The sequence below is a fragment of the Sorex araneus genome, chromosome 1 (genome assembly GCF_027595985.1).
Source record: "Sorex araneus isolate mSorAra2 chromosome 1, mSorAra2.pri, whole genome shotgun sequence".
NCBI classification, from domain to species: Eukaryota; Metazoa; Chordata; class Mammalia; order Eulipotyphla; family Soricidae; genus Sorex; species Sorex araneus.
In genome coordinates this window covers 280836352-280862245 of record NC_073302.1, presented here as the reverse complement: position 1 = coordinate 280862245, position 25894 = coordinate 280836352, and the positions used below count along the sequence as shown (strand labels likewise).

Genomic DNA, 25894 nt, shown 5'->3' with positions numbered 1-25894 from the left:
GACAGGAAATGTCAGAGTCTGAAAGTAAGTCAGAGGGAACTGGTGTGCATTCATGGATAAATCCTCTAATTTCACACCCAAAATCTTTGGAATCTGAGAATGGCGAAGGGATTTGCATAGATAAAGTTATGAATTTTCACTGTTCCAGCCTCATAATTCTTAAAATGAGAAGATTGTTCTGAGTTTTGTGGGTCAGCCAAATCTATCAGAACCACTTTTGTTTTATTTGGTTATTTTTGATTGTGAGATACAGTTACAAAACTCTCGTGTTTGAGTTTCAGTCATACAACGATTGAACACCCATCCCTCCACCAGTGCACATTCTCCACCACCAATGTCCCCAGTATACCACCCTCTTTCCAACTCCCCCCCCCCAGCAGCCTCTATGGCAGACAATTTCCCCCATACTCTCTCTCTACTTTTGGGCATTATGGTTCACAATGTAGATACTGAGAGGCTATCACGTTTGGTCCTTTATTTATTTTCAGCACACATCTGACATTCTGAATGGTTCCTCCAACCATCATTGTCTTAGTGATCCCTTCTCTATTCCAGCTGCCTTCTCCCCGAGCTCATGCAATAGACTTCCAACTGTGGAGAAATACACCTGGCCCTTGTGTCTACTGTCCTTGGTTGTCAGTCTCATATAATGCTATGAGTGCAGTCATTCTATGTCGGTCCCTCTCTTTCTAACTCATTTCACTTAGCATGATTCTTTCCATGTCTAACCACTTATAAACGTCACTATATCACTGTGTCATTGACATTATCACTGAGATTTTTGCAGCCTCTCCTTACTCATCTTTTCCAACGATTGGAGGCTCTTTCAGGTCAGGGGAATGAGACATATTGTTACAGTTTATGGCATATAGAATACGCCATGGGTAGCTTTCCAGGCTCTGCCTGTGCAGGAGGCACATATATATACATATATATATATACACATACATATACATATTATTATACATATACATATATATTATTCTCTATTATTTGTTGCCTACTTTCTGAACTCCATCAAATATGCTATGGTAATTATACAAAATGGGTAAGAAGTGTCTTATAATGTGTCTGGAAAGTGGCCTGGAGCATGGCGGCGGTTGGGTAGTAGACCTTGGCTACCAGGGCTGAGTCCCTTGAGGTGGGGAGGGTTCTCACCCGCCCCCCTCTAGGGCACCCAGAGTGAAAACAGCCTGGCGCAGAGTGATACAGTGATCCACTTATAAGTAAATTTTATAATTTTGTCTTTCCTTACAGTTGCATCGTACTCCATTGTGGAAATGTACCAAAGTTTCTTTAACCAGTCATCTGTTCTCATGCACTTGGGTTGTTTCCAGATTCTGGCTATTTTGAACAGCGCTGCAATGAACATTCAGGTGCAGAGGTCATTTCCACTGTGCTTTTCTGCACCCTTGGGATATATTTCCACAAGTGGTATTATGGGGTGATATGGAATCTCAATTTCTAGTTTTTGAAAGAATGTCCATATTGCTTTCCAAAAAGGCTGGACCAGTCAGCATTCCCACCAACAGTGAAAGAATGTCCCTTTCTCCCCACATCCACGACAACACTGGTTGCTTTTGTTCTTTTGAATGTGTGTTAGTCTCTCTAGTGTTCCATGGAGTCAGGGGGAGGGTTGGAAATGGGGCACTGGTGGTGGAAAATGTGCACTGGTGGAGGAATGGGTGTTTGACGTTGTATGATTGAAACTCAAATATGAAAGCTTTGTTATTATACCTTAAGGTGATTATATCACTGTCACTGTCACTGTCATCCCGTTGCTCATCGATTTGCTCGAGCAAGCACCAGTAACACCTCCACTGTGAGACTTACTGTTACTGTTTTTGGCGTATTGAATACGCCATGGGTAGCTTGCCAAGCTCTGCCGTGTGGGCGAGATATTCTCGGTAGGTTGCCGGGTACTCCAAGAGGGGTGGAGGATGATGATTGAATTAAAAAAAAAATCTCTGGTTTACAGCTGTCAGGTTCAATTTTGAAGGGAAGAGTTCTGAGTGTTATTGAAAGTAAAAACAAGGGGAAAAACTATAGCCATGTCTGATAAATTATGTCATAAGGTTTTCACCCTGTAGCAGTCGTAGCAAAGGAATATTTTTAGCACTGTTGGCTAAAATGTAGAACATGACACAGGAACACCTTTGTGATTATGCAGACTGGCAGGGGTGGAAAGGAATTATTAGAACTTCTGTCTCATATTGTGAATGCAAAATTTATTCCATGGGTAGCCTTGCAGGGAATATTCATTCTAGTAATAATGGGAAAAGAAAGTGTCATCTCATTGAAGCTAAAAGCATCTTTAAGAATGAAACACCACTGACCAAGCAAATAGAAGCAAACATAAATAAATGGGACTACATTAAGCTAAGAAGCTTCTGCACCTCAAATGAATCAGTGACCAAAATACAGATAGAGCCCATGGAATGGGAAAGAATATTTACCCATCTGGTAAGGGATTAATATCTAGGATATACAAGACACCAGTAGAACTGTACAAGAAAAATATCTTTCAATCCCATCAAAAAATGGGGAGAAGAAATGAACAGAAATTTCCTCAAAAAGGAAATACAAATGGCCAAAAGGCACATGAAAAAATGCTCTATATCACTAATCACCAGGCAGTTGCAAATCAAAACAATGAGATAGCATCAGAACCACTATTTGAAGCAGAGAAATTTTCTGCCTGTGGAGAGAAGGGACACAGAAGTGTGAGAGTCTCCAAATGTCCAGGGCCTCTACAAAGTTCAGAAAGAATCTTTCAGGAGAAGAAAAGATAGTGCCCTGTTGAAAGAAGGGCAAATTTGATAACATTTGGCAAAGAACTGAGTGTTTCTTATTGAGACCCCAGGCAATTGATACTGGAAACTAACTTCCTATTCTCTTCCCTATTAATCACAGAGCAGAGAAATTAAAAAAAAAAAAAGCAAGTGAGGGGCTGGAGCGATAGCACAGCGGGTAGGGTGTTTGCCTTGCACACAGCCGACCTGAGTTTGATTCCCAGCATCCCATATGGTCCCCCTAGCTCCACCAGGAGTAATTCCTGAGTGCCTGAGCCAGGAGTAAATCCTGTGCATTGCTCTGTGTGACCCAAAAAGAACAAAAGAAAAAAGAGCAAATGAGGCAACTAGGACTAATGACTTTCAGAACAGAATTATTTGGCCATGAATCTGTATTGTTTTAAGTCTTGAACTAAGTGTTGAATTTTATTTCTTTATTTTTGTTACCATAACAAAGGAAACTTGCAGGGTAGATTTTTGTTTGCTTGTTTGTTTTTGGTTTGGGGGCCACACCCAATAATGCTCAGGATTTACTCCTGACTCTGCACTTAGGGATCACTCCTGGGACTTCCTGGGATACTAGGGATCAAATCCCATTGGCTTGCTGCAAAGCAAGAGCCGTCCTGAGGAACTATCACTCTGGCCCCAGGATGGATTCATAGAAAGGGAAGACGTCCTTTGCTCAAAGGGACATCACATAAAAACTCCAGAATCTAGGCAAAATTTAACTTGGCGGGTTTGTGGGGGTGCAATACAGTAGATACACATATGAATGTGTACAAACAGGAAACAAATAAAGGGTTTGGGTCAGGATGTTTCAAAGGAATTAAAACTGAAGTCTTAATATTTGTCTGATATTCCAATTTTTGAAAATTTTATGGTGATCCTCAAATGAACTTGATGAATGTGGTGTTTGAGAGGTAGGAAATTGATAATTTATAGTCATCATTGAGAAGAGATTTTTTTCAAGTGAACTTTTGTCTTTTATTATTCTTCTTACCAGGTGCTATGATGTTGGATTATATGCATAAATCAAAACTGTTGTTCTTCCGATGGAAATGACAAGTATATGCTTGCATAATGTCAAGATGTGAAATTGACATCTGGAAGATGGAAAATAAAAAGCAAGTAAACCATTTTTGGACAATAAATTTTCAGATAATACTGTTTCTCTGAAAACTGAAGTAGACATTTGTCCTTTAACTATATATAGAACTCAAAGTCTATTCTCCACTGTATTTTAGTATAATTATTGATGGGAGTTATTTTATCCAATAAAATTATTTAATTTTGCATTAGTCATAAATATTATAAATTTCAGGATAGCTCCCTAAGTAATCTTCCCCAGTTTTAGACCTATATCCTTTAAAGATTGTTGAAATACCAAGTTCATAGTAGTTGAAAAGTCAAACTATTCACTGCCACTCAGTCCTACCCTTAATAATTCACATTTATTTCCTTTTCCAAGTGCTGTGGTTGTTTCTAAGCTACCCCTTCTATTGTCCCTAATCACAGCTAATTCCACATAGTTTGCATTCTTCCTCTCCATAATTGTACATACAGTTATCAGTTTATATGAATTGGTACAGTTATCCTGAACATCGCTGATTCCAAATAAAAAATTGCTATGTCCCTTGAAGCTCTATCTTTTGACATGTGACCAGAAGTTGTAGACCTAACAGCAATTTTTATTTTAAATTCTGAGTGCCATATAGATTATTATGTCATGTAGGCTTTCGTGGCAATTTATAGAGATAAGAACCAAACTTCACAGTGTTTTGTGTATCAGCACAGTATCTCACAGTGTTTTTGTACCAGTTATTATCATTTTTATATGAATTTCTAAAATTATCTTCTCACTCTTGGTTCCTGGATTACCATTAAACAAGCTATTTTTAAATAGGGCATCTAATGTTCCTATGAAAGTAGACATCAGATCAGGATGTTTCTCTCAAGTACACTTGCAAACTTAATCAAGACACCATTTATATATATTATTCCTCAGTATAAAAGACAAGTAATAAAAATATTCTAAAATGCCCACCTGAGTTTAATCTAATATATTTTTAGATTTCAATTCCAGGATTCTTCACTGCATCTTTGTTCACTGTGTCCCCAGTGAAACTTGGTTGTATAAATATTTGAACCTCTTGATTCCTAAACTTTGGGTCTGGTCTTATTTTTATTTTTTTTATACCATTCTGTGATGCAAGTCTCTTTGTGGTTGTATAGCTTACTTCCTTTAGGAGACCCTCCAACTGCCACAGTCTCAGAAGACCCTTCAATAGTTCCCTGGCAGAAGCTAGCAAACACATTTTGAATCCTCTTACCTTTTTTTTTACTTTTTGAATGCCTTTTTATCACTCTCTGACATTAGTTATTGCCAAGTATTTAAGTGTCTGTCTCTCCAAGCTAAATCACAAGGCATAGAAAAGTGGGAGTTTTTTTTTATATTTATTTTCATGAGTGCACATTTGAACTCACATACACACAATACAAAATAAATATTACAGAGCTACTAAGAATTGGTGCTTTTATCTGCACTAACATTAAATAAATGTCAGTAATAAGTTAAAAACATATATATATATATATATACATGGTACTATTTAAGCAAAAACTGATGTTTCTGTCTGATATATTTAGTTTGTTTTTGAGTAACTCTTAATATAAGACAAAAGAATTGTAAAAGAGATCGATAAATAGAGTACAGTTAAGTGGTATGAGAGAACTTCCTTAATTTTATCTTTAAGTAAAATTGTATTAGGTCATTTCGGGGACATATATTATATACTCTCTTATGTATACATTACTCATAATAATAAAATTAATAAAATCCTATTATTTGAAGAAAAGGGTAAAATACAGTCTAAAACCATTAACTTATGAACACACACATACATATACAATAAACAGTCTATATAAACACATATATAATCTAATACATTTATAGGTTTAGGGATGTAATTCATTAAATTTTAAAATATAAATTATGCCTGTATTTTGAAAAATGCATACATTAAGTGAGAAAGATAGGATGCAATATTAAGAATAATAACTTCATATTTAGAATTTTCTTCCAGAAATAAATACTAAGAATCATTTGCCTGTATACTACAGGTCATACTCAACATATGATTCAAGACATTCAAAACCTACGTGTAAAGCATAACATATTTGGAGTGTTTTTCTTTGCAAAATGAGAGATTGTAGGAAACTCTTATCCAAGAGGCACAGTGACACAAGACACTTGTGAGAGTCTCAACAGAATTGTTGACAATGGAGAAGAAGAGACTTAGCAAGTCATACAGTTTTTGTTGGACAGTAGTATCGTTACTCCTTTCAGCGGGGAACTTGTGGCAGCTCACTTGTCAAGTAAAGTTTGCCAGTGTAAGTACACTGCCTTGGGAAAGCTTTATTTATGTGGAGATTTTTGCAAAATCTAGTGGAACCTTTTCTCTTCTTTATAGCAAGGGATACGACAAGTGAATGCCTGTCTATAAAACAAATTCCATATCAATCTTGCTGATATCAACTAGAAATTCAGCTGATATTCTGAAAAGCAGTTCCGTGTAGGTGCAGAGCCCTATTCTGGGTCACATGGAGAGGAAGAGAGACAGGAAGATCACTCAACTCCAGGAACTTTCTATTTCACACTCTGACGCATCTCCGATATTTAACTATAAACTGAAAACAATCTTGGGTATTGAAGAGAAGGTGACTGTACTTGGTAATTCAGTTTAGACATTTAAGTTGCACGTGTAACAATTTTAAACCATAGTCACATGAGCTTTAAGGGGTACAACATCCACTTGCTAAGTCAAAGAAGATGATGAAAAATCATAGAAAATTGCTAAGTGTATTCTCTCCAGGTAGCGAGGGAAGGCCCCCGCGTCTCTCTGCCTCGCTGTCCTGGTTGGGTGGTCTCACGCCACCCCCCCACCCGGGGCAGTTCATGTCAAGGGCACACGAAGGAGAGTCAAGCCGGTTGGTTGGTCAGTTGCTGTGTATTCCATTCTCCCCACGTGCCTGTTCCAGTCTCTCTAAGGCCCCCATTCTAGTCTCACCCTGCCCCTCATTCCGTCTCCTCCTGTCTCTCCCGCTCATCTCTCCGCACTCCCCCTCACAGCCTGGGCTCTCTCTCTTCAAGAACCTGCTCCTGTATTCTTCTTCTACATTCTTCTTCTTCTGGCCCCCGCCCTTTGCTAGTCTCTCCGTTCTCCATCTTGCTGCCCTGCTCTCCAACTCTCTTCAACTCCCCAACATGGGGATAGATGCTCCACCCAGTCTGGTAGCAAAATCAATAAAAGAAATCCCTTCTTGACCGCCCATCAGGCTCAAGGGTGGAAACCCCACGTAGGGGTATTCCTCTTCTCTCCTTAGGCCAATAACTTCACATCTTAATTCTACTTCTTAATATTAATTATTTTCTATGGACACAGTAAGAGATACATTGTGCTTGTTGGGTGGCTCTCCTGGAAACATCTTTTCACAGACTCAGACTATAGTGCTCAGGCCAGATTAATAACCCTAGCAGAGTCGAAAACTAGTTATTACGTTTTGGATAATGATAGAATTTGTCCATGATCATGTTCTTACCTTATAGTTAAGCATTATGGCACTTTGGCCAGGCCCATTTTGATGCCAGGGTAGTACATAGCTCACAGCTTGCCCTGGGTCTATCCAGTCTGTCGTTGGGACCCTGCTTTTGGGATGCTAGGAAGTAAGGGCAACTGAGGCTTAAGTCGAAAGAACAGATATCCAGAAGGCAAATATCATTCAGTCAATTTACTCCCAAGCTATGAAAGCATGGAATTAACTCTCTTCTTGTGTGCATACTATAAGGATATTGCTCTGAATTAACTATGCAAAGGACATAAGGAGAAGAAAAAGACAATATTTACAAGTCAACAGAGCACAAAGTAAGAGGTAACAAGTAAACACAGAGGAATGGGAGCACTGTGATGGGAGTAACACAATAAACCTAAGATCCCTGTGGCAAGGTGGAAAGGACAAACCAATGTGATCCTACAGCTAAACATAGACATAAAATCTATTCCCCATCAAGGCCAGATCATTAGATCTGTAGTCATTTGAGCTGTTCCTTCAAGGAATATGCTGAGAGTTCAGTTTAGGGGGAGCTGGGCCCAGAGAGATGGTTTAGTGAGCATGGAGCTTGCTTTGCACAAGACTGGCATGGTTTTGATCCCCATCACTCTATGTACCACCAGCAGTGACCCCTGAGCATAAAGCCAAGAGTAATCCCTGAGTAATGTAGGATGTGGCAAAAACCAAACCAAAACCAAAACAATGTAGATAAAGCCTTGACTCAAAATTAATACAAATATTTGTATCTTCACATACTACTTTTTAAGAGTTATAAAATGCCCTGATGGACAGTTACATGGACAATGCAATGCATGTTCATCTGCTTAGAAGTAAAGAGTCCAGGTTGTCTGATGAGCAAAATTCCCACAGTATTCTACAAAAAGAGTATCTCACACTGTTCACTGTAAGGGCGGAGTGTGGGAAGAATCGTTGAGCTAGAAATGAAAGAGAACATCCCTAGAAGCTCCACAAAGCCACCGTGCTGGTGACAATAATAAAAGGAAATATCGATAATGACTTTCTGATTTTTTTTTTTTGCTTTTTGGGTCACACCCAGTGGTGCACAGGGGTCAATCCTGGCTCTGCACTCAGGAATTACCCCTTGTGGTGCTCAGTCAACCATATGGGATGCTGGGAATCAAAACCGGGTCGGCCACATGCAAGGCAAATGCCCTACCCGCTGTGCTATCACTCCAGCCCAACTTTCTGATTTTTAATGGGAATCAAAGACAATACTAATTTTTCTTAAGAATAGAAAATTCAAATTCAAGGGGACATTAGGGGCAGGCCAGAAAGCTGTAGAAGTAAACAAGTCCAATAGGCATATAGCATACATACATACTGAAGATGGAAGCTTCACTGAACTGTTATTTTCTTTGGTGAGAAATAAGAGTATTTTCTCATTATACTGTGATGAGTATGCATTACACATTATACCTTACCGTATACCTTATAAGCCATACCTTATATAGTTATCACAGTATACAAGGTTGTCTATAATTGATGAAAGTGTGATTATAGAATTATGGAGAAATATGTATATTTTTCCAGATCTTATAGAGAAGTACTGATTCTATTGAGAGTTAAATACTTTAAGTTAGGTTAAGAATAAGTATCAAGCATGGAAGAAAGGAGACAAAAAGATGGATTTTAGCTTCCAAAATGTTTCTCATTCTACACTGCTGGAACTGGGAAATCAGCTTGGGTGTAGTGGGGAATGATTTTGTACAGTGAAAGAACTGAAAATAGGCCAAGTAGAATTTTTCTTTGAATACACTGGCATTGGTACCAAATTGATGAGACCTACATTTCTTTAATAATTCCATCACTATGGTGTTTTTTAGCATAAATCTATGAAGTTTTCATACAAACGATGCATACATATTCTGATTCAATCCAGACATTTTCTTTAAATGAGTCTTCTGTGTTAGTTTGCAGGTTTAGATCAATAAATAAGAGAGAGCTATCTTGCAGTAAGTTTTACAGATAAATAGTTTATAGATTGCAATTTACAGATAAATATATAGATATATAAGTAGATCAATAAATAACAGCGAGCTACCTTGCATTAGCACTGTAGCACTGTCATCCTGTTCTTCATCGATTTGCTCGAGCAGGCACCAGCAACGTCTCCATTGTGAGACTTGTCGTTACTGTTTTTGGCATATTGAATACTCCACGTGTAGCTTGCCAGGGTCTTCCGTGCAGGCGGGACACACTTGGTAGCTTCCCAGGCTCTCTGAGAGGGTGGAGGAATCAAACCTGGCTTGGCCACATGCAAGTCAGACCCCCTACCCGCTGTGCAATCGCTCAAGCCAACCCTGAGAGAACATGAACAAAATTTTTTAGTCACTCAAAATGCCATACTTTATAGTCAGTATCCAGATCTTTGTCTCAGCCTCTCATGAAGAAGATCCAGTGCCATCAGCAATTTATTATCACTGTGGCAGTTTGCTCCAGCATCACACTAGATATGCCAGAGAGGAAGTTTATGGGTTTATCAGTACATCAATCTATCTTATCAGGTAAAACTGTCATGGGAAAGGTTCTTGTGTAACATTAAACAGATAGAGCAGTGGGTAGTACTGGTTCTTTCACTACTGTGTTTTCCTACCTTTTGCATTAACTAAGCCCCCCAACTTGGACACTAAAGTACGAGAGAATTGAATTTTCTCTTCATTTAAGAGTCCACCAACTTTAATCACTTCAGAGTGAGCAATTGCTTTTTGCTCACCGTCTGAGTGTTTCCAGTGCAAATAAATATTTCAGCACCTACCTAAAACTTTAATAGTCCACAAAAAAAGGCCACACCTCAGTGATAACAATTTTCAATGGAAGGGCATTATCTCTGCCTTTATTAAAGATTTGTGAAGAAACCGAGCCTTTTTTCTCCTCTCCTTCCAACCATATAATCTTCACAAGCTTTGGAACAATAGCCAGCATCTGGGAATGCCCAACAAATATAGTTACAGAACCTGTGAGCAGGTTTATGGAGTGTGTCCAACCAGCAGGCGTGGATGCTTGGACTAGACTTACAAAACCAACATTGCTCACATCAAATATAATTCATTACTTGCCACTAATTTCAACCTAATAAAAGAATACAGAAGTTGCCAAGATAATTGAAGCTCTTGTCTTTGAGCCGCAATTAACGCCATTTTGTAAGGCTGAAGGGACAGCTTGTTTATCAAAGGACTATTTTATGCAGCAACGATAGTCATCGGAGCTTTCATTCTGAGTAAGTAATTACCCAGAACATCTCTGAACCCTAATTTTGATGTTGTGTGTTCTGTTTTAGTGTATGCATGTTAGAGTCGATACTCCGTTATAAAAAAAAAACAAAGAAGGAAATATTGATTACCTCATCATAACTCACCACTGGGTATACGAATTTTTCATATGCAGAACAGAGGCACACAGGAATGAGTTCAGCTTACATATTAGAATGAGGATCCTACACTTCAATTTCAACATGTCTAGTACATCCTTATGTGCAGTATAGATTTAGCATTTCTTTAAAGGATCTTTTCTATAATGCGAAGCACCAAATCAATCAGAATGTAGTCAAACATTCTTGCCTTAGTGGCCTCTGAATTATTTTTCTCTTGTTAGCCAAACAAATCATCACTAACTTAGTGGCTTGAAAATACATACATCATCACCTTAAGTCTGCATAAGTCAGAAATATGAACACACTGTGATATGCCTAGTCTTATTACTCTACTCCAGGTCCACAGAGAGAGGTCCGGAGCTTTGAATCACATTGCCTTTTATAATTTCTTTCATCCCCTCCCCCAAATAATTATGTGCTGATTGGTGCATTAATTAGGAGAAAATTCCTTTAGGTGATTAAGCAAAAGGACTTAAGACTTAAGTCCCTTTGAAAATAAAAAGAAATGGCAGGAAAAGTACTAATTACATGTTCAGATAACTCACATAATTACTTGTCTTTGTTAGCATCAAGTTAGGGAGAACAAGGACAAATATGCTTTACTTTCTACTGATTCTATTTTTTTCACTGAATAGTTCTTCCAGTTTTTTCTAAATTTAAATAACAAAAAAATTACCAATTTGAATATTTATTTAATTTGACCTGTTGTGTATATAAGTATTATTTAAAATCTTGTCCTGGAGTTTTGATGATGTGTTTTTCCCTGATATACTCAAAAGAGTGAATATGCAGAGATCTCTATGCCAGAAAAAATAATATTTTTCTATTACCTTCTTCCTTCCTTCCTTCCTTCCTTCCTTCCTTCCTTCCTTCCTTCCTTCCTTCCTTCCTTCCTTCCTTCCTTCCTTCCTTCCTTCCTTCCTTCCTCCCTCCCTTCCTTCCTTCCTCCCTTCCTTCCTCCCTTCCTTCCTTCCTTCCTCCCTTCCTCCCTTCCTTCCTTCTTTGTTCTCTTCCTTCCTCCCTTCCTTTTCTTCTTTTTTTTTATAGAAGGGTGACTAGTCATTTGTTACAGGGTTCATTAGGGTTTTCCTTCCTTCCTTCCTTCCTTCCTTCCTTCTTTCCTTCCTTCCTTCCTTCCTTCCTTCCTTCCTTCCTTCCTTCCTTCCTTCCTTCCTTCCTTCCTTCCTTCCTTCCTTCCTTCCTCCCTCCCTCCCTCCCTCCCTTCCTCTCTCCCTTCCTTCCTTCTTTCCTTCCTTCTTTCCTTTCTTTTGTCCATATTTTGTTCTAGTATTTAGTTCAGTAGTGATCAGGGCTTACTCTTGGATCTACATAAGGGATCACTCCTGGTGCTAAGAGCTAAGGGACTATATGTGGTGCCAGGATTGAACCCAGGTCTGTCAGTGGCTGCCTACTCACTCTACTATCTCTCCAGCCTATTTCACTTGTCACAATCTACATAGGCACAAAATATAGGAAAACCTTAATAATGTTTAAATGATATCACTACGTTTAGTCACAGCTGAATTTGCTGTGCCCAATATAATAATATTTTAGTACATGTATGCTCAATCTTGATAATCTTGATTCCACAATTTGGAATGTATCGCTATGTTTCTGATACATGTCTTTGTTTCAAAATCTGGTGTCTGCACCTTCAAATTCACAATTTTGTAATATCTTTCTTCAAATTGATATTTTTCCTTCAATAACTGTCAGTTTCTATTTTATCAGGCCAATCGAATATTACCCACTTTCCAATTTTGGCCCTTATAAATGATCCCCAGTCTACCACTTGTTGGGGGCTATAATTAAAATGCCAAACACATCATAATGCAGAAAATCTCTCTGCAAGATTGAAGAGAAAACAAAACTTACTGTGGAATAAGTATGAAACCAGAATGCCATGCATATTATAGGCAATTCATTAAGAGACGAAGAAATATAAAGCTTTCCCATCTATTTAGAGAGTCAAGTAGAAACAACTCATCCCAGACATGATAGCCGTAAAAATAAAACTACTATCAAAATAAGAGGACAGAGTTATACTATTGGTCTCACATTTGTTCAAACTAATTTTGCCAGGTAATAAAAGTGATTAAACTTAATTTAAAGGAAGAAGTGATTCTTTTGATTCTTTGTGGTATTAAGTTGTTTTGCATTTTTTTCCCTTTAGTGTTTAGGCTACAGCCAGGAAGCTCAAGGATGTCTCCTATCTCTGTACTCCGGAATCACTCTTGGTGATGTTCAGGGGACCATAAGGACCAAAATCCCCCACATGCAAAGCAAGAGCCCCAATTCTCTGCAATTTCTCTCCAGCCCTAGTTTTGCAATTTGGAGCACCAAGTCACTAAAATTTCTTTCCATACAAAACTGAGAAGTAGTGGTTCTATATTCCTTAATTAATTTTCAAAGAGATTTCTCAAATCTTTTAGAAAGTTTTTCCTCAATATTAATACTGTGAAAAAACTTATTAAGCTTGTACATTTTAAAGGGACAAAAACTGAACTTTTACTGAAGGTATTCTGAAAGACTCTAGGAGAGAGACTTTTTTGTGTGTGTGCATAGAAGGGATGTCTTCCTTTGTTTTACTTTTGAGGGTTATGGGAGCACTCCTAGAGGTACTCAGGGCTTCTTCCTCATACTGTATAAAGGGATAAATTCTGATAGCCTTCTGGGGATCTTGTATTGTGCCAAGGATCAAATCTGGGTCATCTGCATGCAAGGCACGGAACTATATCTCTATCCCCTTCCCTTATTTTTAATTGAGGTATGTTCCCATTTTATAATTGCTATTTATTTTTATAAGTAGCTGAAAATGAATTATTTAGAAGAGAAAATAAGAATTATAGGGCCCTCAATGATTTTTCTGAGTTGCATGTATGTATATGAAAAATATATTTGCATTATCTAAATGATCAACTCTCATTTTTAGTAAATCACAATAATGCAGATAAAGTTCATATCCATTATACATGCTAAAGAATTAAAAACTAAATGCATTTTAGTCCAGGAAAATTAAAATCAATTTTCATGAATTCATAATTTTTTAAGAGAATGGAAATTTCCTGCCATTCTCTAAATTGCAAGTTTTTATTGTCTTAGTCTAAAGATAAGGCATGCATATTTTTATAAGTTTATCCAATTAATCTGAATTGGACAGCACCAAATTGGAAACACGACATCTCACAGACAATAGCTCTGAGACAGATTTTGTTAAATAAAATGCATAAGCAAATAGTAGAACTTATGACTAGGTAGATTTTACTTGACTGTAATTGGCTGTACTTAGGTTTCCATATTGTAACCTTAAGGCATTCAGACACTTGAGATATGGTTTCCTTATGTATACAGCTAAGGCATTGGGAAAACCTTTTATCTAATGGCCTCATTATTTAATTTTTCCCTCTCTAGTCCACATCTTCTCAAACTTTGATTAATGCAAAGCTTTAAGAGATGATATAGCAAGTGAAAATAGGTATAAACAACAAAATATAATTCTTTTATCTGCAATTAGGTGTTTAAATTTCTAATGTTATTTTTTAGAAATGTTTCCTAAAGAAAGACTGCATTCTAAAAATCAATCTCCTGAAATTTCCCTCATATAATTTAGGATGAGGAATTTTATTTCATAAAATCACAATGCTAAGTTAAAAATAACAATTTGAAAACTATATCATAAATAGTCTAATAGTCTTTGGTAATCTTATGCAGGCTTGTGGAATCATTGATTTAAAAATTGAATTAAGAAATCTGCAGCAGTTACTTAATTTCATTTGATTTTTTTTTGTCATTCCTTAGATTTTTCTTAATAAAATGAGAAGGCTATATGAGACTTAGGGATAAAATTATCCTTTGGTGACTTAGAAGATATACTTAGGAGATTAAGGACATGAGGATGTTCAATGTACTAAACTGACAGCAAGGAAAATTTGTAGGTTCAGCAATAAGAAGAGAGTAGATGAATAGCTAGATCAATGGTAGATACATTTTTCCCTTTCAGATGTTTTTTGCAAACAAATTTAAACTCTAAAATTTTAGAATTAGATATTGACATAGAAAATTGTCTTGAAATAAGGTTTCAAAACATCAATGATAAATGCTAAATGAAACCTAGTATATGTTCAATACTTATTATTTATTACTCACCATTTTTTGTAATCCCATATGTATTCCATCTCAATTTGTCTTAGACCTGCAGCTATATTTTTATGCACTAATATAAAATATTTGCAACTAAGACTTTGAGAGAGAGAACTTTTTGGTCACATATCTAGTCAGTGGTTTACTCCTCTGAGAGACTTTTCTCTAAAATACTATTCCATGAATGTGATAGCACAATGCGTAGTGTACTTGCCTTATACACTATACTCTGTTTCCAACACCACATATGTTCATAGCCCCAAGGCAACAAAAACAACAATAACAGCAACAACAAAATATTATTTTGCAATTACTGCTATAAGGAACTGAATTTCAGTTCTCCACTTGCCATTTTGTCAGCTTCTCCAAACAACCAAACATTAACATATATGTAATCTATTATAATCCATGGTTGCATAACTACATTGAGAATTCGGGAAATTCAAATGAATCAGACTGCATTACTATCTTTAATTAATTCTCAGACCAAGGGAGACAAATGTGTAATCAAGTTATTATATTATGCTGTGATTAGTGATCATAGAGGCTTTAGTTAAAGTGCTACAAAAACAACAACAAGCAGTACTCAACTTTCTCTGGCACATCAAGCTTTGTAGACAACATAATCAGGGAGAAGCAAAATGCCTACAAACAAAATCAACCTGATAAACAAGATAATGATGTAAGCGACAAAATCCTTTTTGACCCTGATATCCATCCAGAGTTGTAAGCATTTGGTTGAAAGTAAAATACGCAGTTTCTTTTTTTTTAACTTATATATTATTTTAGGTAAGACAGCGACCTTAATTATAGAAAATTTCCCATTTATGACATTTAATATTTTTTCATCTCTCTATTTCTTCTGTGGCTATGAATAGTAACTTAGTTTCTGGGCTTAAGCTTTCCTTAGAGGGAACTGAAGACATATGGCTTCATAGCCACATATTTCACAAAGACTAAGTTTTTGGATACTCAACATAATTGTAAATCGTGAAAAGGTGAGGACTGGGAGACAGTACAGAGTTTAAGGCACATGCAGGCAAGCTGGGTGTAACTCCCAGTACCACATGATATTCCTGGGTCCTTTTACTGCAGTTCTGTTTGGATAAAAGTTGTGGGTGGGGCCCCAGCTCTTCTAGGCTTCCCTGATGATTGCTTAGGAGTAGCCCCCATACAGTAAATGAATAGCTGAGATAGCTAAATAAAGAAGACAGACAAAACTTACATTTTCACAAGATTTGTATATGCATTTGCAATGTGTAAACATGAGGTCTTTAAAAACTACAGTCTACTTTTTCTTCAGATTTCTTTGGTTCTACAGGAATGAGATGTCCCATTACTGAACCTATTCACCTTTTGTTGTAAACATTATCAAAGCCTTTTGAATTAACAAAAAGATGTATGATTTTTTTGTGTTTGTCACAACCGGCGATGCACAGGGGTTACTCCTGGTTTTACATTCAGGAATTACTCCTGGCTGTGCTCAGGGGACCATTTGGGATGCTGGAATTTGAACCCGAGTTGGCCGCGTGCAAGGCAAACTCCCTACCCGCTGTGCTATCGCTCCAGCCCCCGTATGATCTTTTAAATAAAAAACATGTAGCAATCACTGTCATTGTCATCCCGTTCCTCATCGATTTATTCAAGCGGGCACCAGTAACGTCTCTCATTGTAAGACTTGTTGTTACTGTTTTTGGTATATCGAGTATGCGATGAGTAGCTTGCCAGGCTCTGTCATGGGGGCACGATACTCTCCTTGCCGGGCTCTCAGGCTCTCCTAGAGGGGCTGAGGAATCCAACCAGGGTTGGCTGCGTGAAAGGCGAATGCCCTACCACTGTGCTATCGCTCCAGCCCATGTAACAATAATCTTGCAAATTTTATTAATCTGCCACAGTGTTTGACAAAATATCTCATGTAAACATTTTCATCAGTTGTCCCTTATGTGTCCAAACATATTCAAGAATAACTGTCACAACAGACTATTATAGTATTTGGACATGCTGTTACTTAAGTGCAAAATGAATATATAATAGAGCAATCAATTGCACAATATCCAACTCAAATTGATTTGGGAAAAAAGAGAATTATGGTATTATGTACTTGAGAAGTCAAATATCATAATATAAGTGTCAACAGTCTCAAAAGAAACTGAATCTTTCCTCTTTCTTATTCATTCTTCTGTTAATGTTGACTTTTTCAGCATCAAAAAAAGGCAGAAGAACCACTCTCCTCCCACCCCTGTTAGGTCTAAATCCTGTATATCAGAATACTTAAGAGCATTTCTGGTTTCTTTTTTCTCATTATTTACTTATGTATTAGTTTCATACTTTCATTCCATTTTTGACATTCATATTTGCTTATTTTTTAATTTTATTTAATTAAAGCTAGAATCTCCTGCCCTGCACCAGATTGTCTTCACTGAGGCCCCCTCGGAGAAGGACAGGTTGAGTTTCCCTCCCTGCCCCCAGCAGAACCCCGACAGTCGAAAACCTCCAGAATCCAGCCACAGCCATGCTCACGGCCACTCTCCACACCTCAGACAAGCCTCACCCATGATGGAACCGACAGAGAAACACAGGTATGCGGGACTCATGGTTGAGATCACCAAGCCTGCTAGGATTGGGACTGGGCCTCCTCCAACCAGATCCCACTTTCCAGTACCTTGGTAGTCACATGCACAGACTGCCCCTGGCGCCATGTAATCTCACCAACGGCCAAGATCCAGAGACTATAAAGCACAGTTCCCAGAAGAGATGGATGCAGAATCTCAAACGGCAGAGGCTGGCAAGCTACCCGCGGCATATTTCATATGCCCCAAACAGTAAAAATATTGAAAATATTGGGACTCATTCCCCTACCCTGAATATGACAGGGACTAATGGAGATGTTACTGATGCCCACTCCAGCAAATCAATGAGCATCAGAACAACAGTGATACAGTGATTTTATTAAAGCACCATGTTTTGCAAAGCTATTCATAGTTGGGGTTTAGACATACAAGGTTCCAGCACCAGCCCCACCACCAGTGTCAGCTTCCCTCCACCAATGTTCCCAGGTTCCCTCTCCGAGCCTCTCAATCTCAGCTTGTCATCTTGACAGTCACCATTTTAAATCTGGTTGTTAAAATTTGGGTCTCATGATTTCAGTGTTGTTGACTCTGTGGTTTGGATATTTAGCTCTATCATTCCTTAGCACCGCGGATATACCTGAATCCCCCTTGACCTTGTACCCTGATTTTTTTTTTTAATCTATTTCTTCCCCTCACCACTGCTAATCAATTGCTTTCCTTCTCCTTTCTCCCTGTACTCTGGGGCCAGGGGTGATCTAAGTTTCTCCCCTTTAAATCATTCTGTTTCCTCTATTCAGTTATTCAAAATATCACATCTAAGTGATTTCATCCTATGCTTGTCCTTTTTCTGCCTTATTTTATTTAACATAATATCTTTCAGTTGCATCCATGTTGCAGTGAATCACATGATTTTATCATTCCTTAGAGTTGTGTCATATTCCACTATATATATATATATATACATATATATATGCCACATCTTCATGATTTATTTATCTGTATAACAAATCTAGGGGCATCGAGATTGATTCCAAATCTTAGGGTGCTGGAATGAATAGTGATGTGTATATATTGCTTTGTATGAATATTTTTTTTCTGTCCTGAGATTAGATACCCAAAGTGGAACTGTTGGGTTGTATGGCAGCTTAATTTCAAGATTACTGAGAACCCTCCATACTATTTTTCATAGGGGCTGAACCAGACAACGTTCTCATCAGCAGTGGCTGAGAGACCCTTTTTCATCACATCCTGACAACACAGAGAACTTCTATTTCAGTATATCATTATACACCGTTTATGGTTTAGTTCGCTTCTTAAATACGGTAACATTTATATTCCTGAAATAATTGCCATTATCATCCAGTTAGTTCTGCATGTATTTGATGATGTCATCTAGTATTCCTTTAAGTAAAAGCAACAAAACAAAAACAATGTGTACAGAAAGATTTGGTTCTTGGCTGGGCAAAATGTGAATCATATCATGGACAGATTTTTGTTCATGTTGGCTGCAAGAGTAGATATGAGATGATTTCAGAAAATAGTAAGCTCAAATTAAAAAGTTATGTTCAAATGTCATTTGTAGTAAATAATTTAATACTTGGTTGAAGCATAAAATATGCACTTAGAAATGATGCTAAATTGCAGAAGATACTTAAACTAATAGTTAAGAATATAAAGTATGCTTTAAAATTTATAGATGCAAATGAAGATTTTTAATGCAATTTTCCCTAATAAAATTCAAATAATTATAGTGATATAAAATATCTCTATACTTGAAATTATATAAAGGTATAAAATATATCTTTTAGATAAGGCAATTTTGAATAAATTGAAATTGCTATTTATAGTCAGGAATGTGGTAATTTGTTCTTTTGTACAACCTTTTTATTAGTAATAAAACACACATAAAGAAAAAATGTACAAAATAAAGCATTGTTTAATGAATTTTAATGAAGTAAATGCTACTCTAACTAATATAAGTTCAAGAAATAAAACTTTATTAGTCAACCATGAAGAACTTTGTCCTATTTCAATATCAGACATTTCTCTTCCAATATAGGCAATCAACCTGTCTCACTTAGTCAACTACTTTTTATAGTTCCAATATCCAAAACATAAAACCTAGATGCTACTGTTTTTCATTGTTATACATAAAAATATTTTAATTCACAGATATACCTCCCATTCGTAATTTCTTTATTATAGTGGTCTATTGAAGTGCTTGTTCTTTTTGACCTTCAGACTCTTCATAGTTGAGTACACCCTCCTGCCATATTTCATTATGATTCTCTGCCTTAGTATTTCCAGAAAATTGGCATATATTGTAAGAGATTAGATTAAGCCAGATTTTCATTAAGTATACAGATTATGGGTGGCGTTATGATCTTTCATGATGAACAGAAAAAACTTCTCTCATTCTTCTTTTTATACATAAAGCCAATACTTTCCATTACTTTGATCTAATATTGGATATTCATAATTGATAATATTTTGATCATAACATATCTATTTATCTATCAGATTTATATGTGATAAATTATTCTTGATTACTTCAGAATATTTCACTACTTAATTGTTACAGATTTTATGCCAATTGTAGTTTGCAAAAAAGTGGATTGAGACCATTTTGTGAACTTTTTTACATATGCATACATAAATATGTTTATTTATAAATATCCATGTATGTATATGTGTGTATGTATATTTAAGTAGTTACAATAACATTGCTGTGATTGTTTTTTATTCTTATTGTTGCTTTCATTGTTATTGTTACTATTTTGAAGATTATTAGTTTTCTGGATTAGTTTGAGTAATGGAGATTAATTTGGTTGAGGAGAGGGGCTGAATATTCTCCAGAATAGCCAGCACCCTGGGGCAAGCCCTCTGTAAGCACTCTATCTCTGCTCCCTTTTCCAGTGAAGAATCCCTTGAGATCAATCCATTCCAGAGATTTCTACAGCTATAGTGCTCCTTTCTTTGATATGTAAAATCCTGTCCTGCTTAGATTAGCATAGATGGGCAAATGTATGTAAATGTTTGCTATTGTTCTTCCATTGGTGGTCCAAGAGGATAAATATGGAATGTGATGGAGAGTCAAAGTTCTCAATCCAAGGGGCAATCAGCCCTCTGAGCTCATGTTTTTCTCTTTTAGGTCTGTCCTTTTTTCTTTTGTTCTCTTTTTGGCTTTTTGGATCATAACCCTGGCAATGCTCAGGGGTTATTCCTGGCTTTGCACTATTCCTGGCATTGCTACGGGACCATTTGGGATGCTGAGTATCGAATCCGGGTTTGTAAAAAATGACAAGGGTGCCTCACGCGTGGGAGGAGGAGACGCGATGATGTGTGGTGTTGTTTGTTGTCCTCAGGCACTCCGGCAGCTCTCTCTCGCAAGCGCAGCTCCAGTTGGGTGTTCTCAAGCCACTATGTATGAACCGGATCCGGACCGCTCCTCCTTGTTCACTGCTTCTCTATGTGCTGCTGTGCTCTTTTCTGTCTGTCTCTCTGTATCTGTCTCTGTCTCTGTAGTCTCTCCTCTGGTCTCTTCCAACCTCTCTATGTCTCTGCTTCTGTGTATTCTTCTGTCTGTGCTGTCTCCTTCACTTCTGTGTCTTCCCGTGTGTCTTCTGTGTCTTCTCTTATGTCGACTTCTTCTTATGTCTCTTCTGTCTTCTGTCTCCCTCAGTGCCCCCGTCTTCTTCTTCAGCCTCAGTTTATATCGCTAATTACATAGGGTAGTGACACAAAGGTGGGTTGAACATTAACAAATCAACAAAGAAGGGTAAGACCATTTCTCGAGGAGATTAATAAAATCTCAGCTAAGGAAATCGCATCTAAGGAGATCTGCTCAAGGGTGGGGTCCAAATGGGTGTGTTAGGGTGTGAGCTAGTAATCTGCTTAAATAGTTATAGTAAATTTACTTCTAATATTTCTAGCAATGTCATTCTGTATGAGCACAGTAAGAGATATATCAGACTTAAAATTTGGTTCTTCCTGAGGACATTCACTATATATTCCAGACTACAATCCTCAGGCCAGGATAGTCTTCCTAACCCCAGCAGGGTCCTAGTCTCGTTGTTACTTTTGGATCATGACAGCATTTGTCTATGACCATGCTCTCAACTTATAGTTGAGTATTATGGCACTTTGGCCTGGCCCATTTTGATGTCAGGGTAGCTCACAGATTGCCCTGGGTCGATTCTGTCCCTCTTCGGGACCCTGCTTTTGTGGTGCTAGGAACTAAGGGCAACTGAGTGGAGAAAACAGATGTCTGGGAGTAAATATTATTGGAGTCAATCAGCTCCCAAGTTACAAAGCATATTATTAACTGTCTTCCTGTGTCCATACAGAAAGGCTATTGCTTTAAGGTAAACTAAGTTCCCTGCAGCAAGGCTGAAAGGATAAACCACATGTTATCCTACACAGGTTGACCACGTTCAAGGCAAATGCTCTACCCATAAACTATAGCTCTGGCCAGTATCTTATTTTCTTAATCTTCCCTGCATTTCTCAGACCTGTTCACCTGGGGCTGGTCCCTGGCTCTTGCCTTGCTTGCAGCCGATCAGGGTTCTATCCCAGAAACTCCCTATGTTCCCCAGCCCACCAGGAGTTTTCCCTCAGTGCAGAGTCAGTAGTAAGCCCTAAGCACAAATCCCCCAAAATCATGTAGCTGAACAGAATGACTATAGCTAACCACCACTAAAGTGGCCACAAACCTCCAGCACTGTCTCTGTTTTGCAGCTAGTTTGATCATCCTATTTAGTACTGGTTTTGAATTCTAATGTCAAAGATTGGTCAGTGTTTTTCCTCCTATTTTGTCACTCTATAGTCCACAGATGAGTGAGATAATTTGCTATTTATGTTTCCCTACGACTTATTTCACTAAATACGATACCCCTTAACTCCATTAACATTTCAGAAAAGAACATGGTTTCATTTTTTCTTACAGTACCATAGTATTCTATTGACTATCAACCATAATTATTATTTTACAGAATTTCAAAGCCTTCCCTTGCTTTCATTTTATAATTATTTTTGCATTGTGGTCAGAAAAGATAATTGACACAATTAAAAAATTATGGATCTTCAAATCATGTTCCAGCATGTGATATATCCTGGGGGATCTCCAAGTCTATTGGATCATAGTCTGTATTTGGGTTCAGTGTTTCCTGAATATGTCTATTGCTCATTTAGGTCTCTTGTTCCTGTTTGGTTAATTTCTTCATGAGTATTGTGTTACTGGAGATTATTTCCCTTCAGGTCTATTAGCAGTCTTTATTTCTAAGATTTGCTAGCCCCATGGACTGGAGCAATAGCACAGCGGTAGGGCATTTGCCTTGCACGCTGGTGACCCGGGTTTGATTCCTCTGTCCCTCTCAGAGAGCCCGGCAAGCTACTGAGAGTATCCTGCCCACATGGCAGAGCCTGGCAAGCTACCTGTAGTGTGTTTGATATGCCAAAAACAAGAAAAAACAGTCTTAATGGAGACATTACTAGTGCCTGCTCTACAAATCGATGAACAAAGGATGAGAGTGCTACAGTGCTAGCCGTACACCAGTGAACATATGTTTTTGATAGTTAAAGTCTCCTCATCTATATATCCCTTAGTCCATATTTAATGCCCATCCTTATGTCTTATTACTTTCCTTAGAGCTTGAATGCTCTTTGATCAGATACAAGTACGGTTCTTCCTTCTTTCTATTCTACCATTAGCAGGTATAATCATTTTCCAGCTTTCTGCTCTAAGGCTGTAATTGTCATGATGATTGAAGTGTGTCTCTTATATGCAATTGTAGGTTAGATTTTGTTTCTTAGTCCTCCAGCCACTCTGAGAGAAGTTTCATTCATTGAAAATTAGAGAAGTTATTGACATAAAGGGATCTATTATACATGTATTTAGGTGGCTGGCTGCTTGAGCCATTTGAGACTAGACTTTTAACATGTGTATATTGGTGCCCTTCCAGAGTTGGTTGACTCTAAATATATCTTTACCGGTTATTTGAGAATAGCATCTCTCATTCTACTCAAGAGATAGCATTGCTGACAGAATTTTCTTGTTTAGAAGTTCTATTTATACAATATTTTGTATGCCTCATACCATTCTTTTCTTTTCTAGAGACTCTTACTAGAGAAATTTGTAAATTTATTTTTTTCTCTTGGAAATGTGATTTTGCTTTTTACTTGCTGTTAATATATTGGTCTTTATGTTTGTTACTTGAAATCTTAATTGCAATGTGTTTTGGTGTTGTTCTACTTGGGTTTACTTTGATTGGCACTGTTTGGGTCTCTTGGGTAAGTGGTCCCATATCCTTCAGATTGGAAAAGTGTTTCTTTATGATTTCTTCAGCTAACCTTACTCCTCCCTTGCCTCTTTCCTCTCCCTAACTTTATATTATTCTAAGTTTGTTCATCCTTAGTTTATTGTGTCTATTTCAAGGTAACTAGTTCCTACCTATGCTGTGATAGAAGTTTTAATACTTGTAAAAACAACTTTTTATCAGTTTTGATTTACTAACCCAGATTTGATTCCTCCATCTCTCTTGAAGAGCCCAGCAAGCTACCGAGAGTATCCCACCCGCACGGCAGAGCCTGGTAAGCTCCCTATGGCATATTGGATAAGCCAAAAACAGTAACAAGAAGTCTCACAATGGAGACATTACTGGTCCTGCTCGAGCAAATCAATGAGCAACAGGACTACAGTGCTACAGTGCTACAGTGACTTACTGCAATTATTACTAATTTTGTTGTCTTGATTTTTGGGGCAAAACCCAGCAGTACTCATGGACTTATCCTGGCTTTTTTCTTATTGCTATTGTTCAGGAATTACTCTTAAAGGGGCTTCAAGAACCATATATGGTGCCAGGGATTGAAATCAGGTTGGCTGCACAGAAGACAGACATTCTACCCACTGTTCTATCTCTCTGACCAACAGTTATTATCTTTAATGAGTTAAAATGATATTGTTTGTGACAACAAAATACTATTATTACTGACTTGCTAGCCTTTTGGGCAACAATCCAGAAAATATCGAGAGCTTCTAATGTTGGCAAGTTTTGCAGCATTTGATGCAATAAAATTGTGTACAAAAATTATATTTTCCTGTAATTCTTCCCGACTTTACTGCTGATTATTTGTTTACATTATGGCTGATATAGATGTTGTATCCTGCTTTTTAGGTGAATTTAATCTGAAGGTACCCTGAATCTGTCAAAATGATTTTGATTAAAAAAAAGTAGTTTTCAGAAAGCGATTTATTCCTTCCTAATTCTTTTCAGCAGATGCTTTCCAAAACATAATTTGTTCAACAGATACTATTAATCACAGTAGGATTAAAAGACAATTACTTGAAGCTATATAGAAATGTAAGATTAATCCTTTAAAATGATGTCACCTAGATTGTTTAGAAACATATCCTTATCCTGTCTCAATACTTAATTTGCCTGGCTTATGAATAAAAAGATGGGTATTTGTGTGAGGAATATGAAGTCAGTTGCATTTAATTGTGATTACTCATAGAAACCTACTAAACCTATCATACATAGAATGTGCACAAGGGACCAGAGATAGCATAGCTAGTAGGACACTGAGTAGGGCACTTATATTGCACATGGCTAAACCAGGTTTATCAGTGACACTGCATATGATCCTTTGAACCCCGTCAAGAGTAATATTTGTCGGTCTATGGTCTACTTTCAGCCTGGATCTCCCATCCCGACCACTTAATACCTCTATTGCAAACCACAACGCCCAAAAGGAGAGAGCAAAAGGGAATGCCTGCCACAGAGGCAGGTTGGGGTGGAAGGGACAGGGCGGGGGTGGTGGGAGGGATGCTAGGATCATTGGTGGTGGAGAATGGGCACTGGTGGAGGGATTGGTACTTGACCACTGTATGACTGAAACATAAGCATGCAAGTCTGTAAGTCTATAACTGTACCTCACGGTGATTCACTAATAAAAACTTTAAAAATAAATAAATTAAATAAAAAAATAAAATGTTGCCTAAAAAAACAGAGTGATATTTGAGTACAGAAACAGGAGTAAGCACTGAGCATCACATGAGCACAGTACCAAGAGTGAGCATTGTTCAAAACCAACCCAAATAAATAAATAAATAGAGTGCACTAAACTTAGCAAGTTTAAGAATGAAATTGAGTAAATTGTTAACAATGTTAAATAATTGTTTTTTTGTCTTAGACATACAATTAAATTTATTATCATATATGAGTTTGTAGTTGTTTACTTAGATTAGTTTTATGCTTATGACTTTAAATCATAGTTTGTATTAGTTTAATTCTTATTTTATAAACTGCTAGCTAATAAGTACAGAAAAATAAACAAATTTTCAAAATTAATACTTTGTAAAATGAGTAATTGACTTTGAAAAACATCATGAATGG

The 25894-nt window shown here is 37.3% G+C and overlaps 1 protein-coding gene across 1 annotated transcript in view; it reads left to right on the top strand.

The window, feature by feature from the left end:
- The window catches only part of LOC129404229 (neurofilament medium polypeptide-like), a 180546-nt gene extending 176626 nt beyond the window's left edge, over positions 1-3920 (top strand). The window contains exon 2 of the mRNA XM_055135261.1: positions 3796-3920. The gene's annotated coding sequence lies outside the window, so the exon portion shown is untranslated. The remainder of the gene's footprint in view (positions 1-3795) is intronic.
- The last annotated feature ends 21974 nt before the right edge of the window (positions 3921-25894 follow it).